At 41.8% G+C, this 17,340-nt stretch overlaps 1 long non-coding RNA gene across 3 annotated transcripts; it reads left to right on the top strand.

Annotated features, from left to right (window-relative positions):
- The first annotated feature begins 1,982 nt into the window (after positions 1–1,982).
- LOC139167368 (uncharacterized) lies at positions 1,983–10,020 on the top strand. 3 transcript variants are annotated; one of them, XR_011559115.1, is made up of 4 exons: positions 1,983–2,227; positions 2,760–2,994; positions 6,835–6,903; positions 9,434–10,020. It is a non-coding gene; the product is annotated as an uncharacterized lncRNA (long non-coding RNA). The 3 variants fall into 3 exon arrangements; XR_011559114.1 differs by having other exon boundaries at positions 1,983–2,233; XR_011559113.1 differs by lacking the exon at positions 2,760–2,994 and having other exon boundaries at positions 1,985–2,233.
- Positions 10,021–17,340: the final 7,320 nt, after the last annotated feature.

Raw genomic sequence — 17,340 nt, 5'->3', positions numbered from 1 at the left:
AAAAGTGGAGAGGAAGAAAGGAAGGAGGGAGGAAGGGGAGGCAGGCAGGAAGGAAGGAAGGAGAAATGGAGGGAACAAGAAAGGAAAGAAAGAAAGAAAGAAAGAAAGAAGAACCGTATAGTTGTTGCACAGCGCGATTTAACTGAAGGGCGCCCAGTTTGAGTAAAACTGAGCGATAGAGGCTGTTGTTGGTTTTTTTAAAAAACTGTGCAAACTTTCCAGAAAGTCTTCCCGGGTTTTTTTTAGAGATTCCACCCCTGAGTTTTGATGTGATTTCCCTCTGTTGCCTGACAGACAGAAGTGTTATATCAACTTAACACGAAGGTCCGGTTGGAGGTTACTTGGAAGTAAGGTTACTTGGAAGACACCCCCCCCCCCTTTATTCCTGCAGCGCTTTACTCGGGAGCAAAGTGTAAGATTTCAGCGAAGTTTTCCCCTCCCCTCTGAATAATTAAAAAAAAACCCAAAACCAAGATATTCTGAATAAAAAAAGTCATTCCTCCAAGTTTCAGGGCCAGAGCGACTAAAAAACCCCCACACAGTCGCCTGGGTGGAATCTTTTCTGCTCCTCGTTCCCAATTCATTTTTTTTCGACCGGCGGATCTGCCTTTTTTGGGGAGCCCACCTGCCCGCACCCCTTGTACTCTTCATCAAAGACCCTCTTTGTTCGTCTCTTGGTACTGCTTGGCTGTACCTAGACTCAGCCTTCCATCCTTCCGAGGTGGGTAAAAGGAGGACCCCGGTGGTGGGGAGCGATCTGCCGATTCTGTATAAACCGCTTAGAGAGGGTTGCAAAAGCATTAGGAAGCGGTATATAGGTCTCTAAATGCTATTACTATTGTTATTATTTTTTTAAATAAAGAAAGTCCGGACAGATAAGCCTCACTGGACAAAAGTTAATGCTGATTTTCGCGTAAAAGGAGTTTAAAGCGCTGCGATGTTAAAGTTCGGGATGGGCAGGTTAGAGTAGTGGATTGTGTCAAATGGGGCCGGGATTTAATGCTTGCGGGCGCGTCTCTGATTGTCTCGATGATTAATTGATTGATTGACTGACTTACTGACTGACTTACTTACTTACTTACTTATCTACCTACCTATTTAGTTAGCTACCTACTTATTGTTTTATTTACTTACTTAATTAGTTGTTTGTTTGTTTATTTATTTATTTATTCATTCATTCATTCATTTTTCCCAAACACCATCACTCTACTAAACAAATAATTCCCTCAACACTGTCAGACTTTATTTTACTAAATCTGCACTTCTATTTCTACTAGTTTTTCTCATCATTCCTATCATCCTTTTCCTCCCACTTAGGACTTGTTGCTTGCATCCTAAGATTTTTATTAATATTGATTGTTTCTTCATTGCTTATTTGACCCCTATGACAATCATTACGTGTTGTGCCACATGATTCTTGACAAATGTATCTTTTTCTCTTATGTACACTGAGAGCATATGCACCAAGACAAATTCCTTGTGTGTCCAATCACACTTGGCCAATATAATTCTATTCTACTCTACTCTACTCTACTCTACTCTACTCTACTCTACTCTACTCCACTCCACTCCACTCCACTCCACTCCACTCCACTCCATTCTATTCCATTCAAACGTGTATAGGATAGTAATTTACTGCAAAATAAATAAATAAAGGGAACACTCAAAGAGCACATCCTAGATTTGACTGAATGAAATATTCTCATGGAATACTTTTCTATACAAAGTTGGGTGTGCACCACAGCATGTAAAATTGATTGTCAATAAGTGTTGCTTCCTAAATGGACAGTTTGATTTCACCCAGAAGTTTGATTTACTTGGAGTTATATTGTGTTGTTTAAGTGTTCCCTTTATTTATTTATTTATTTTGAGCAGTGTAGTTTGTATAAACATAACCTAAGTAAAAAGTTTGTAACATTTTGTCCAGGTTGCCTCGACAAGGCCTCCATTTGCCTTGGGGGTGGGGGTGGGAGTTAGTCGCCTCAATGGCTTCTGGGAGAGCTTCGGGGTTTAATGAACCCTTTCGACCGCTGCCTGCCCATGCCTGCCCATGCCTGGCAGCGCTCACATCCCGCCTTTCTTCCCACACCTCAACTTCCCCAAAGCTTAATCTTTGACCGGGTGCTCCAAAAAGCAGAAGCCGAGTGGAAAGCTCGGCCGACGGGCCCATCCGGGTGCGAAGTCCTAGTTGTAAGGTCCGGAAGACACTAATCGGATGTATTTACGGGTAAATGTAAGAGCGGGCAATAGACCCAAGAACTCCTTGGTTGTCTGTTTAGATGAATGAAACTTCGGAGTGCGAAGGGGTACTCCTGTAGGAACTTGGAAAAAAAGTTTGTGTGTGTTGTGTGTGTAGTTTGTGTGTATGTGTGTGTTTGCGTGTAAGATAGGTGGAGGCAGAGCGAGAAGGAGGCGTGGAGAAAATATATATACACTGCTCAAAAAAATAAAAAAAATAAAGGGAACACTTAAACAACACAATATAACTCCAAGTAAATCAAACTTCTGTGTGAAATCAAACTGTCCACTTAGGAAGCAACACTGATTGACAATGGCTGTTGTGCACATTCAACTTTGTACAGAACAAAGTATCCAATGAGAATATTCCATTCATTCAGATCAAGGATGGGTCCTTTGAGTGTTCCCTTTATATATATATATTTGAGCAGTATATTTAAAAGCTATGTCAATTTTCTTATACAATATACAACCTTGGAACTTTCGGATCAGAAAGGTGGAATAATATACTAATGCTACAGGTTTACAGTCCGGGCCGCATCCTGGTCAGAGAAAAAAAGTTAGGAAAGGCTGAAATGTGCTTGAAAAGAAACTGAAGACCACTCCATCCTGAGCAGGGGAATTCATCTAAGAAATCATTCCAGAGTTTCAGTGAAAAGCAGGGAGCTTCGAAGGGGAATGGAATTCTGCCAAATTCGTGAGACTTTAGTTTAGAAACCTCAGAGAAACTGCTTGAGTGCACGGAATCCAGACGTGGTAAGTAAAAATTTTGGATTTAGAGAGAGGAGAAATTCTTTGTTATTGGTATTGTCTTTTCACTCTACTAACATTGTGGTACTTTATGAGCGCTCTTAACCATGACAACACGCCACTTGTAGGTTGATACAGTACCAGGATATAGGTTGTGAATGTTGGGAGATGTAGTCTTATCTAGAGGGCACTTGATTGGACAAAGCTCAGTTAGGTGTCATTCCTATCCTTTATAAAAAGGAGGCATTCAATTCTCTCCATTGGGAGGGAGGGAGGGAGGGGAGGAGAGAGGGAGGGAGAGAGGGAGAGCTTTAAAGGTTTGGATCACTAGCATTCTGATTAGTGGCAGAAAGCAGGAAGAATAATATGCTGCAGGTGTACAAATGTAAGCTAGACCTGGTTCCCAACCCCGACACCCCCCCTCCCCACTGGAAAAAGCAAGCCAAAAGGAGATGGCCAATCCTTTTGGTGATCAGGTCAGAAGGTGCAGGAAGGCCCACAGATAAAAAGATCTATGATCAATATCTCAGGGGTTGCCACAAAGAAGAAGGAGTCAAAATATTCTCCAAAGCACCTGGGGGTAGAACAAGAAGCAATGGGTGGAAACTAAACAAGGAGAGAAGTAGCCTAGAAATAAGGAAGAATTTCATGACAGTCAGAATGGTTGATCAGTGGAACAGCTTGCCTCCAGAAGTTGTAAATGTCCCAACACTGGAAGTTTTGAAGCAAATGTTGGATAACTATCTGTCTGAAGTAGTGTAGGTTTCCTGCCTAAGCAGGGGGTTGGACTAGAAGACCTCCAAGGTCCCTTCCAACTGTTGTTGTTATTGTTATTGTTATTATTATTATTATTATTAATAATAATAATTAATAATAATTTATTAGATTTGTATGCTGCTCCTCTCCGAAGACTCGGGGCGGCTCACAACAACAAAAATTATTATTATTATTATTATTATTATTATTATTATTATTATTATTATTATTATTCTGGTGAGGGACCGTGGATTTTGCTCCGTGGACCTTAGTTAAGCTATAGGGACACTCACAGAGGTCCTTCCTCCAAGTCTCTGACTAAGCTACTCCTCTATCGCACGCCCTATCCCCCACATCACTAGCATGTTTCTTAGCTGCCTACCGGTCCCAGTGCTCGGTTCTTGCTTGTAAACTATTATTATTATCTGCAGTTCCTGGCTTCCTCCTTTCCCAGCAGAATTGCTACCCCTTGGGAAAATGTTGGGCATAGTGAGACTGGGAGCTGGAGGGTGAAGGAGAGGGAGACATTTACCCAACCCAGAGTCTTTTACTTGAGCTAAAGAGTAAAAGCAGAGATTGGGGGGTGGGGATAAGGAGAGAAAAGGAGAAATGGAAACCAGGCCAGTTGGCTATTGCAGCCTTGAAAGTCCGTAGCTCCAGAATCTCCCTGTGTGTTCCTGCAGCTGGAGAGAATGGGAACGGTGACTACGTAGCATGCTTTGGAGGTGCCCCTTTCACTTGGTGTGGTGGAGCAGAAGGACCCACCTTCTGAAAAGATTTCAGCTGGGGAAAAAAGCCCAAGAGAAGGGTGGCTAAGAGAGTTCTGGGGAGAGTTTAGCGATTCCAGATGGATGAAAAGACAACTCCATCACCCAACTCTGTGCCAAAGGCCTCGGAAGAGGGCACTAGAGGCTCCCTTATGACTCTCCGTGGTTCACTTTGAATGGGGAATTTTCTCTTCTTCAGACAAAACTTTTCCTTCCCCACCAGCCCACCGTGCAGAAAATACTGGAGGTAAGGAGACTCAAAGCCTGGCGTAGAATTAGCAGGAGTGCTCTGACTTCAGGGGCTGTGTAGGGCCTCCCTCCATGTTTTAATCGGTTCCTGCTAGTCTGTGCAGCTGAATTATATTAACCCCAAGACTTAATGGCCTACCTGGGGGTTTCCTTTGGACAGCTCTGTCTTTTCTTGGGATTAAGCAAGTCATTCTTTGGCAGAAAATAAGTATTTAAAACACACTGGGCTTGCTTGCTGCTCATCAGTTTCTAAGCACACACTCTCTCTCTACACATACACACACACACAACTGGACTTCAGCTGCAGAGGTCCTTGGGACTATGCATGTTCACGTCCTTCAACGTTTTGGAATTATTACCCTTGTTTAAAAAAAATTTCTACCAAACAGTCATGTGCCCATCGTATGGAAGTTAGGCCTGCTTTAATCAGTGTGTCCAAATACATATAGACATGAAAATGTATAAAAATTGAAAACGCTTCAGAAACCCTGAAGGGAATAGAAGGGAATTCCAAGTGACTGAACAGCAAATAGGGAGGTAGAAATTGATTTATTGAAGATTATTGTAGGGCTGCCCATTTTACGTGCCACATCTGGATGACTCATAGAATGTAGGACCCTTAGGACTGCGGTAAGAATATTAAAACTGAAAAATATGCCCCCAAAAGTGATGGCATATATTGCACTTTGTATCACTGAACAAGAAGTGTGAGCCCTTTTACACACTTCTTTTGAACTTTGAAGAAATGTTAAATAATCAATAGGGTTTGCTTTCAAGTAGGGTGCTGGATTTTAGCCTCCAAGGATCATAAAGGTAGGGGGCAAGTGGTCCCACCCTTTCAATGCCCTCTTTCCAAGTAGCCCAGAATGTGCCTACAACCCATACTATCTGAGATTTAAAATGATGGCCTGTCTAATTTGCATGTGAACCCTTCCTGTACTTTAAGGAAAGGTGAGCATGTATCTTCTGCATCACCCTCTATCAATCTTGAGATGTATTGGATTCCAATTTCCACCACTTTTCTCCAGCAAGACCATCCTGTGGTTGTGGATTAGAGGAATTGCAGTCTGACGCACCTGGAAAATATCCCGCTTGGCAAGGCTGCCGTAGGCACAAGAAGCTTGGAGGAAAATATTGATCCAGGGCAACCATATAGCCAGCGATACAGCTGTGAGCCGCACTGAGTCCTCGGAGAGGGGCGGCATACAAATCCAATTAAATAAAAATAAATAAATAAATAAAGAGGAAGAAATTCCCCTAAACAACAATTTCTTCTGGATAACATTTCTGGAGTGGAGTGTGATAGGAAATTTTTTTTTGAAGGAGATTATTTTCAAGCTGCATCACTTTGAAAATATCAGAGAGAGACAGAAAAGGATTTTATACAGAGCTTTAGAAGTAAGAGAACGGGAGGGACCCATTCTGTGTTGGAAGGAATTATTACAATCATTTTTGATAGAGGCAGCTAGCAACTCTCCACGTTATAAGGTTGTAATATATTTTAAAATATATTTTAAACACCATAAACACATTTAGCATAAAAGGAGTGGGCTTTTATCTTTGCATGGCAGCCACCGACTTCGGGTTTGTTCATTTAGAACAGAAGTGTTTGTCTCAGCTTGATAAGGTCTGCCCACCCATCCCTTGCACTCAATCCCATCCTTTTCATAGTTGAAGAACATTCCTTAAATTTTAAGTAGGGATAATTCCCCTTTTCAAAGTCGATGGGAGCACAGTTTTTCCCTGCAATCCCATACACAATTCTACAGAAACAAGTTACAGTGGCGCCAACCGTGGTTCGGCTAGTTCATAAACTCACCCTATTGTGGGAACAGGGATGATGCAATAAACCCTTGTTTAGTAATCTAGGATTTTCAGAGTCTGAATTCAGGATTTTCAGACCTTGGGGGGGGGGGGGTGTCCCTGCCTGATCCTGATCTGATCCACACTGAGCAAATGGGTCCCTGCAGGTAGTCTTGCCTCCACAGACAAACCAATAATAGCCCCCTTTGTAAATTAGCTGTGTAAGAGTACAAATTTGGCACAGAAACCTTTTAATATCTTTTTTTTCCAGTAGACTGCAATGGCTGGGTGAAACATACAGTAGATGGAGAGTGAGCAATACCAGACTGGCCTGCGCTGGGTAGGTACCAGGGACTTAAAGAGGATGCTTATTTCAAAGCGAATTCCCTCCAGGAGTTGAATGGGATACTTCCCAAGGAAACATTTATCTCTGCTGTGAAAAAGAGGAAAACAAACCCAAAAGAGGGTTTTATTTTTTAAGGAAGGGGGAGAAGCAGGTGGGAGAAAAATGTGTGCAATTGTTCAAACTTAAGAGTCATCAGAGAGACCACAAAACCTTAAGCTAAAACTGCCAGTCAGCTGAAGGAGGAGGAGGAGGAGGAGGAGGAGGAGAAGGAGGAGGAGGAGAAGAAAACATAAATGTCAAAGGAGGAGGAGAAGGAGAAGAGAAGGAGGAGGAGGAGGAAGAGGAGGAGGAGGAGGAGGAGGAGAAGAAGAAGAAGAAGAAAACAGATGTCAAAGGAGGAGGAGAAGGAGAAGAGAAGGAGGAGGAGGAGGAAGAGGAGGAGGAGGATGAGAAGAAGAAGAAGAAAACATAGATGTCAAAGGAGGAGAAGAAGGAGAAGAGGAGGAAGAGGAGGAGAAGAAGAAGAAGAAAAGAAGAAGAAGAAGAAGAAGAAGAAGAAGAAGAAGAAGAAGAAGAAGAAGAAGAAGAAGAAAAAATGTAGGGGAGAAGAACAAGGGGGAGAGAGGGGGATGGAAACACCTCCCAAGTATAGGAAACTTAGAAGCAAAAAGAACTGTGGGGCAAAGACATGGACAAAGGGGGAGTCCAGGACCGCCCCTCCGCCTATAATACCCGCCTTTAGCCGTTGGCCTGGGAGGTATAATAGGGAGATAATCCATCTCCTATTGAAGTCAGAGGCGAAGAGCGGCTTGATTTAAATAGAGCTGGATGGAGCTATTCTCTGAGGCCTTCACAAGGATGGCTAGGTGAAAAGGGCTCAAAAGGAGGCAATGGGGTGGGAGGCAGGGAGTCATTTTATTTATTTATTTGTAGGGTGGGGGAGGGAGAGAGAGAGAGAGAGAGAAACATCTTTGCATTTAATTCAGGGCTGGGTTAGAGCATTTTTCTCCCTCTTCTCCAATCCTATTTGGTGCGTTTCAAGGCTCCCTTGAAACAGTTGCTGATCAAATGGCTCTGGGCCCAAGTATCTGCAATGCGCTGTGGCCTTTTTATTTTCGGAAGTAAATAAATTGGCCAGTCACACTATTTTTCTCCTATCCTGCGGGCTACTTTAAAAGAACTTTAAAAAAGGGGGAGAGGGAGTGAGTGAGAGAGAGAGGGAGGGGGGGAGAGAGAGAGAGAGAGAGAGAGAGAGATTATAATGTGGAAATCCATTGACTGAGCCCATGAAGGGAAAAATGTGTGTGTGTGTGTGGGTGACTCTTGAAGCCTGCTGAATGGAGAGACACACCACATCAATTTACCCAGGTTGCTTTTCTCAGTTTCCTGCCATCGCAAATGTGTGTTTTGTAATTGGTCAGCCTTAAATATGTATGTATGTTTGGTTTTTTTATATATATATTAATGGGTTTTTAATTGTTTCTAACATGGGACTACTATTGTACACTGCTTTATTGTTGCTGTTAGCCACCCCGAGTCTCCGGAGAGGGGCGAGGGGCGGCATACAAATCCAATCAATCAATCAATCAATCAATCAATCAATCAATCAATCAATCAATCAATAAGCCACTTTTTTTTTTTACAGTGATCAAGGTGCTGGACTATAACCTTCAAGGGATAAGTCTAAGTTTAGCTATGGAAGCTCAAGGGTTGACTTGAACCCCAATCCAACCAATTTCACAGGGATGCTGTTCTAAAGCTGGAATGAAGAAAAAGCTGACAAGGGCAACATAGAAACATAGATTTGATGGCAGAAAAAGACCTCATGGTCCATCTAGTCTGCCCTTATACTATTTCCTGTATTTTATCTTAGGATGTACAGTATATATGTTTATCCCAGGCATGTTTAAATTCAGTTACTGTGGATTTATCTACCACGTCTGCTGGAAGTTTGTTCCAAGCATCTCCTACTCTTTCAGTAAAATAATATTTTCTCACGTTGCTTTTGATCTTTCCCCCAACTAACTTCAGATTGAGTCTCCTTGTTCTTGTGTTCACTTTCCTATTAAAAAACGCTTCCCTCCTGAACCTTATTTAACTCTTTAACACATTTAAATGTTTCAATCATGTCCCCCCTTTTTCCCTTCTGTCCTCCAGACTATACAGATTGAGTTCATGAAATCTTTCCTGATAGGTTTTATGCTTAAGACCCTCATCCATTTTTTTTGCCCGTCTTTGGACCCGTTCAATTTTATCAATATCTTTTTTGTAGATGAGGTCTCCACAACTGAATACGGTATTCCAGTGGTGGTCTCACCAGCGGGGTCACAATCTCTCTCTTCCTGCTTGTTATACAAATCTAAGAATAACAGCCATCTTTTCTGATCTAACTTTAGGATGCTCCATTACACACACACACACACACACACACAAATAATCTGCAATTTTACTGCTTGTAGTCGGAATCTTTGGAAAGGTGGAGGAATATATTCACAGAGGCGGTATCTTCTTTTTGTCTCCCTAGTCCAGCACCTAAGATCATTTTGCACTCCGGAAAAAAGTGACGGTGGTGGGAAGAAGACTAGAAGAGAGGAAGCAAACAACAAAATGAAATGGAGCAGAAACTCTTTTGATCAGTTTTTTTAAAAAAAAATAAAATAAAACATGCAGTTCCCAGTTGAAAAAAAGAGTAGGAAAGATTAGTATCCTTTTCTCCGATATAGGAATATTAACACCAGGCATGGGGAGTCAGGGAGATGAAACCCAGAAGCCCATTCATGTAATTAAGATAGAAAGACCTTGAGTTCAAATCTCCCCTTAGCCATGAAATCCAGTTGGGTAACCTTGAGCCAGTCAATCTCAGTCCAACTCACCTCACAAGGTGGTTATTGTGGAGCAAATAGAAGGGGGAAAATATGTTGGATATGTTCCCTGCCTTGTATGTATGGGGTTTTTTTTCCCCTGGGGAATCACCCTGGTATACCCAAATATAGAGGAAGCATACTGCAATATATATACTGCTCAAAAAAAATTAAAGGGAACACTCAAATAACATATCCTAGATCTGAAGGAATGAAATATTCTCATTGAATACTTTGTTCTGTACAAAGATGAATGTGCACAACAACATGTGAAATTGATTGTCAATCAGTGTTGCTTCTAAGTGGACAGTTTGATTTCACAGAAGTTTGATTTACTTGGAGTTATATTGTGTTGTTTAAGTGTTCCCTTTATTTTTTTAAGCAATGTTTGTATGTATGTATGTATGTATGTATGTATGTATGTATGTATGTATGTATGTATATGTATATGTATATGTATATGTATATGGTTTCCCCCCCCCCTGTCAACTCACCTTGGTATATACCCCGCTTCCTTTTTGCCTCTGGAAGCCATAGCCAAAGCAGTTAAATTTTTATAGTCAACAAACTACTGTATATTCTATATGTGTAATGTATTTTTGCTGAAAAGGGAGATTACTATAGATCTATTTCAATATATATATATATATATATATATATATATATATATATATATAAACATGTGACATATATATATATATAAAAACATGTGACATATATATATATAAACATGTGATATATATATATATATATATATATATATATATATATATCAGCTAGCCATACCCTTACCAGGGATTCAACAGAATATATATATGTATATATATATATATATATATATATATATATATATATATGTGTGTGTGTGTGTGTGTGTGTGTGTGTGTGTGTGTGTGTGTCACATGTTTAAGCTGAATTTGAAAATTAAGGGAGACTAGGATAGATCTATTTTGGCCTTATTTTGGCCTCATATATACGTCGCATAAACGTCGCATAAACATGCAAAATATTACACAGGGCAAAACCCGAACTCAGAACAATCTACATACATATACCCGTGAAAATTTACGAAAACACACACACACACACACACACACACACACACACACACACATATGTCTCTCTCTATGTATACATGAATAAAAAATAAAGAGGCTACTTACACCATGAAGTGAATCAAGGCATATTCATGGCCAGGAATGGGAAGAGTGTTGAAGACTGTCAAATCCAAATTCTGAAAGTGTGGCATTTTTCTATCCTGAACATAAGCACCTGAACTATGGTGATCCCATCCAAAGGCCAGACCAAAATGGGGCTGAGCATCCACAGGAGACCATCTTCAACTCCTGTTTTGGAGAAGATTGAGTCCAACAAAACCCTACTCTTCAACAGGTTCAAAAGAATACTTCCTTACATGAGCAACTGTTGTTCCCTTTTCCTAAGAATTCTCAGCAATGGGGTTGAGCCATGAGGACAGAAGAGAATGAGATCTTTGGTAGGTTTTTGGTTAAGGGCATCTCTTACCAGTACTTCAGCCTTTACGCTGGGGACCTGGGATCCGATGGAAAGGAATGGGGTTTATCTTTCTGTGCTAAACAGTCCAAATAGGGAAAGGAAGGTCATCAAACTATAAGAAGTAATTTCAGCTAAAACTGCAATATGTATGTAGAGGAGCCAACTGCTGCCACCACCCATGAAGTAATTTATACCCCAATGGCATCTCCCTAAATAGGTGGAGGGCTACCTTTTCATTATAAGGGTAAAGCTCTACATTGTTTAAAATTGTATTTCTAGTTCTGTGACACCACTTCTCTCCCCCCCCCATCACAATACCTATAAAAACAGACAAAACTTTTTTTTAATGGACTGAACAAAACAACATTGAAATATATATGGCAAGGGAAAGCGCTGAGAATAAATATGAAAATGTTACAAGGGAGTTGTACTACCAAGCAGCAGAGCAATGACATGGATGCGAGAATGGATGTTATTAGAGAATAAGAGACTCTAAAATTTCATTTTAGAGGGGATCAAAGACATCCCCAATATTTTTAATATCCCGTCACAAAATGTTTGTGTGAGTATATAGAGGTATGTGTATGGATCCGGATTTGCCTAACCACCTTCCATGTTATTAAAATAAACCTTCCACTAGGTCCCTGGTTCCCAATGCCCCACAGGGGGGCAATTTGATTTTTAATGGGGGCAATTGGAGTCTTGTTCAAACCAAGTTAATGGCCTTTTAGGCTTCCTCTGCATATATAGAATTCACTTTTTGAATAGTAAGAATTATATGTCATGGAGGGAGGAGACATAAGCATTTTAGAGATGCTTGGGTGGGACCTGGCTAAAAAATGGTCAGGAACCACTGCATTCCTAGGTCCTAGGGAATCGTAGGGATAAGATTATGTTGCAAAAGGACCATTTTAGGCATGCCTGCCAAGCCATATAAGGTCCATTTGAGTTCAATAACGCCTATTCCTAGCTCAGTGTGATTGGGTTACCACGCTGTGAATCACTGTTATGAAAAAAAAAGGTTTAGAAGATGGTCTATTTACCCAGTTTCTTCCTCTTTCCTCGGCCCAGGCCTGTGTTTGCACCCTCCCTCTTCCAATATTCCCAAAAACATTTTAAAGAAACAAGGTAAACACCCATGTATTGTCTTCAAACTCACAAGGTGTGTGGCTCTCATTTACAAGCAAGAACCGAGCACCGGGACCAGTAGGCAGCCAAGGAACATGCTAGTGATGTGGGGGATAGGACGTGTGATAGAGGGGTAGCTTAGTCAGAGACTTGGAGGACCTCTGTGAGCCTCCCTATAGCTTAACTAAGGTCGAAGGAGCAAAATCCATGGCCCCTCATCTATATAATAATAATAATAATAATAATAATAATAATAATAATAATAACAACAACAACAACAACAACAACAACAACAACAACAACAACAACAACAGAGTTGGAAGGGACCTTGGAGGTCTTCTAGTCCAGCCCCCTGCTTAGGCAGGGAACCCTACACTACTTCAGACAGATGGTTATCCAACATCTGCTTAAAAACTTCCAGTGTTGGAACGTTCACAACTTCTGGAGGCAAGCTGTTCCACTCATCAATCGTTCTGACTGTCAGGAAATTTCTCATTAGTTCTAAGTTAATTCTCTCCTTGTTTAGTTTCCACCCATTGCTTCTTGTCCAACCCTCAGGTGCTTTGGAAAGTAGGTTGACTCCTTCTTCTTTGTGGCAACCCCTGAGATAGTGGAAGACTGCTATCACGTCTCCCCTAGTCCTTCTCTTCATTAAACCAGCTTTAAAACAATAGAAGATAAATAAATAAATAAAACAATAACTATACTGTTCAAAAAAAATAAAGGGAACACTCAAAGAAAACATCCAAGATCTGAATGAATGAAATATTCTCATTGAATACTTTGTTCTGTACAAAGCTGAATGTGCACAACAGCATGTGAAATTGATTGTCAATCAGTGTTGCTTCCTAAGTGGACAGTTTGATTTCACAGAAGTTTGATTTACTTGGAGTTATATTGTGTTGTTTTAGTGTTCCATTTATTTATTTATTTATTCATTCATTCATTCATTCATTCATTCATTCATTCATTCATTCATTCATTTATTTATTTATTTAGCAGTGTCATTTAAAACAATAGAAGAAGAGGAGGCCAACACAGCCTTTGCCTTCGCCCCGTCCTGGATTATCTGGCAACTTCTTGGCTTGAGCTTTCGCTTTTATTTTAAAGGGCCTTGTGGTGGTGGTGGTGGTGTGGGGAGGAGAAAGTAGAGTCTTGCAAAGTTTTCTTTTAAAACGCAGCCGCCTCATCTGATCTTAAGCCTCACTGGCAGGCGACGCGTTTTGAAGCTGGCTTGATCCCGCAAATGGCAAATATTGAGTCTGAGCGCTAGGCGCTTTTAACAAGCGCCTCCGGGGAGGCCGCCGTCCTTTTCCTTTTAAAGTTTGGATCACCGCCTCCAGGCCCTAAAACTCGCCGAAAATTGCGGGGCTCGCAGCAGCTGCCTGAGCGCATCTCCGAATCTCTTCACGACTAGGGCGCAGGAGAGCTGTTCGGCGCGCCCGGCTCCCGAAGGCTGGCGTCTCTCCTCCGCCTTTGATTTCAGAAGAAAGGGGGAGCTTCAAACGCTGGGTTTGTTTGCTTATTCTGGGGGTAACTTTTCTGATGGAAAAGGTCTGCGGAGAACGGCGCTGGGCTGAAGCGGGCGGGAGAGGGGAGGCGGTTCGTAAAGGGTGCCTTTCCTTTTCCCCCCCTCCCCACCGTCTCTGCGGCTCAGGATGGAGTGCGGGGCTTCGGAGTCAACCCTCCCTGTCCGTCCGCTGGGCCTGGAGGGGGGGAGGAGGAGGAGAGGAGGAGGAGGCGGTCTGGGGAACCGCTGGCGGCGGCGGAGGCAGCCGCCAGTTCTTGCGCCGGCCTAACAGAAAGGCTATTGTACGCGCAACGTGGTCTCAGCCCAAACAGCCTCCAGTTGTTTGAACGCCGATTTGGAGCGCGTAAACACAGCAGCTTGGCGGTTCCCCCTTCCTTCTCCTCGGCGGCTCCGGGCTTCAAAGGAACCGTTCCCGGTTTGGAAAAGGGCAGGCCGGGGTAGGAGTTAACGACGCGCGCAAAAAGGAAGCAGAAATGCAAAAAATGGCCTTCCCCTGCACAGCCACGCTAAGCCTTAAATCTTGTCCTTCCTGGGTGTGAACAAGAAGGAGGAGGAGAAGGAGAAGGGGGCAGGGGAAGACGAAGGAAGGAAGGAAAAGAAAGGGAAGAAGAGAAAAGAAAGAGGAAGGAAGGGAAAGAGATAAAGAAGAAGAAAGAAAGGAAAAGAAAGAAAAAGAGAAAAAGAAAGAGGAAGGAAGGGAAAGAGGAAGGGATAGAGAAAGAGAAGAAGAGGAAGGAAGAGAGAAAGAAAAGGAAGGAAAAAGAGAGAAAGACGGAGGGAGGAAAAGAAAGAGAAAAGAGGAAGGAATGGAAAGAAAGAAAAAAGAAGGAAGGGAGAGAGAGAGAAAAGAAGGAAGGAAAAGAAAAAAGAGAAAAGGAAGGGATAGAAAGAAAAGAGAGGAAGAGGAAGAGAGGAAGGAAGGGAGGAAGGAGGGAGGGAGGGAGGAATTCTGCAGGCGAATTTCACACAGAAGCCAGGCAGGGGAAGGCAAATATGGTGTCCGCGTGTCTTGAAGGGAACCCGAAGTTGGCATCGTTGTGTTTCGAGCAGCCTCCCTTTCAGTGGGGGAAAAAATAGCCCAAAGCCAAGAGAAGGGAAATGGAGGCTTTTCTCAGGCTCGGCAGGGCCAAGGACGATCCTGAAGTCCGGAAACCGAGTGGGCCGCTTCGCGTGCGGAACCTTAATCTCTCCCCCTCCCTCCGCTTTCCGCGGTGCCCCAAGACGTTGGGGTTGGCCCTCAATTCCGGAAAGCGGCCCAAGGCAACTCCGAAGGGTCATCGTTCCATAGACTTTATTGACAGAATGTGTAGCAGCGATTAATTTTCCAAAACTGACTTGTTAACTCAACTTTTTCATCTGCCCGAAAATAGCTCCTCTAAGGACTCAGGAGCTGGAAGAATATACACTGCTTAAAAAATAAATAAGTAAAGGGAACACCAACTCAATATAACTCCAAGTAAATCAAACTTCTGTGAAACCAAACTGTCCACTTGGGAAGCAACACTGATGGACAATCAATTTCACATGCTGTTGTACACATTCAACTTTGTACAGAGCAAAGTATTCAATGAGAAGATTTCATTCATTCAGATCTAGGATGTGCTCTTTGAGTGTTCCCTTTATTTATTTATTTATTTTTTTGAGCAGTATACTGTACTTTTAGGACTGCCGTCCAACCATTCCTAGATTCACATTACAGTAATGCAGATAGAGCTTTGCAAGCACCTGAACGTAAAGGACCTGTAAATCCTTAGTGAGGAGATGCCCCTAATCATCTTGAAGTCATTGGGATTTCTGTGCAAATTCTTATTAAAACAAACCTGTAAGCTGCTAAAAACTTTCTGATAATTTAAGGTCCTTCTGCGATGTTCCTATATATTGGTATGCGAACTTCCAAACTATGCCATTTCTCTCTCTAGGTCCTAGGAGATGTCTTCTCTGGTCATTCATTGTTTTCCAAAAGATGCAAAAGGAAAACAGATAGGATTTCTTCCTTCTTTCCTGTATGAGAAAACATTATTTGGAATATTATTTAGCACATGCTTCTTTTCCCCTCTGAACAAAGGACACCCTTCCAACCTACACTCACTTTCATATTTTCCAATATATAAAAGCAACCAACAGATTCTTAATATTCCAACTTTTATCTAAGAAAGAGTCAGTTCCAGAAAGTGTCTACATTGGGATCTATTGCTATTTCTCCCCCTTGAAGCTATATTAGCAAAAGAATCTAGTCACCCATGCTATGAGAAGGTTAAAGATGAAATTGAACTAGGTCAAGATAAAATCTCCATTGAGTCCTGATGATTTCACGGAGGCTTCCATGTGGCAACAGTATGGAACTGGTTTATCACTGGCTTTTTCCTGGTGGGTGTGAATGGCAGCATTCAGTTGACCTTGGTGTGGCTTTGCAGCTAAACAGGGTTAGGCACAAGTTAGTACTCAGATGGAGATATGTTAGGGCTAAATAAATTAAGTTGAAAAGGCTCAATCACACACAAACAGACACACAGAGTAGATACCAGCTAATTTCTTGCAGAAATGTTTGTGTTTGCAAAAGAATAAACCTAGTTTGTATTTCACCTTTGCAAAACAATTTTTTTTATCTAAAAAGTAAAAAATAACAAAACAAAGCTGTACGGATGGATAAGGGGACATAATGCAAATATTAGACTAAATGTTAAAAAGACTCCATCTAGTTTGTCAGATTCGGTTATTGTACGGTATTCAATTATTCCCTCCTCAACTATTCTGATTTCTGATACTACAGATAAATACAGAGTGGAAGTAAGAATAAAAACTGCACTTATCTGTAATATTCAATGAAGAAAGTAGTTTACCGTTCCTAAGAGGAAACATACCACGCAGTCTTCTGTACTTAAGAAAAAAATTCCCACTGAATTCAGTGGGACTTACTCTTAGGAAAGAAGACTGTTTAAACAGAAGTGTTCAGAGTTTGGGAAAATGGATTAGAAAAAAAACGTCCCATTCAAACTGTTCTGATCTGTAATTAAATGTAAGCTTGTGCTCTCCGATGGCTTTGGCAGAAGTTGCGATGATCCAAAGACAGGTTGCTCTGTCTGAATGGTTCTTTCATTAACGAGAATGCCAAAGAGATAGAAAGAGAAAGGGAGGAGGAGGAGAAGGAGGCGGGAAAAGAGGAAAGGAAGGGAAAGGAAAAGGGAAGGAAGGGAAAGGGGGGGGGAAGCAGCTTGTGTGTTCTTAGCTGGGCTTCAGTTTAGTTGCTAAGCAACCCGTTTATGGTAATTCATCCGCGAAATTTAAATCTTTAAGAAAGGATCCTTCGTGTCTGACTTATTGGTCACCATGAGGAAGAGAACTTGTAGGGTGCGCAACAGCTGGCAATTCTGGGGCTGGCCAAGTAACAGCAGGGAA

This window comes from Erythrolamprus reginae, chromosome 4, assembly GCF_031021105.1.
Source record: "Erythrolamprus reginae isolate rEryReg1 chromosome 4, rEryReg1.hap1, whole genome shotgun sequence".
Taxonomy (NCBI): domain Eukaryota; kingdom Metazoa; phylum Chordata; class Lepidosauria; order Squamata; family Dipsadidae; genus Erythrolamprus; species Erythrolamprus reginae.
The sequence above is the reverse complement of the archived record's forward strand: the minus strand, read 5'-3'. Positions and strand labels throughout refer to the sequence as shown.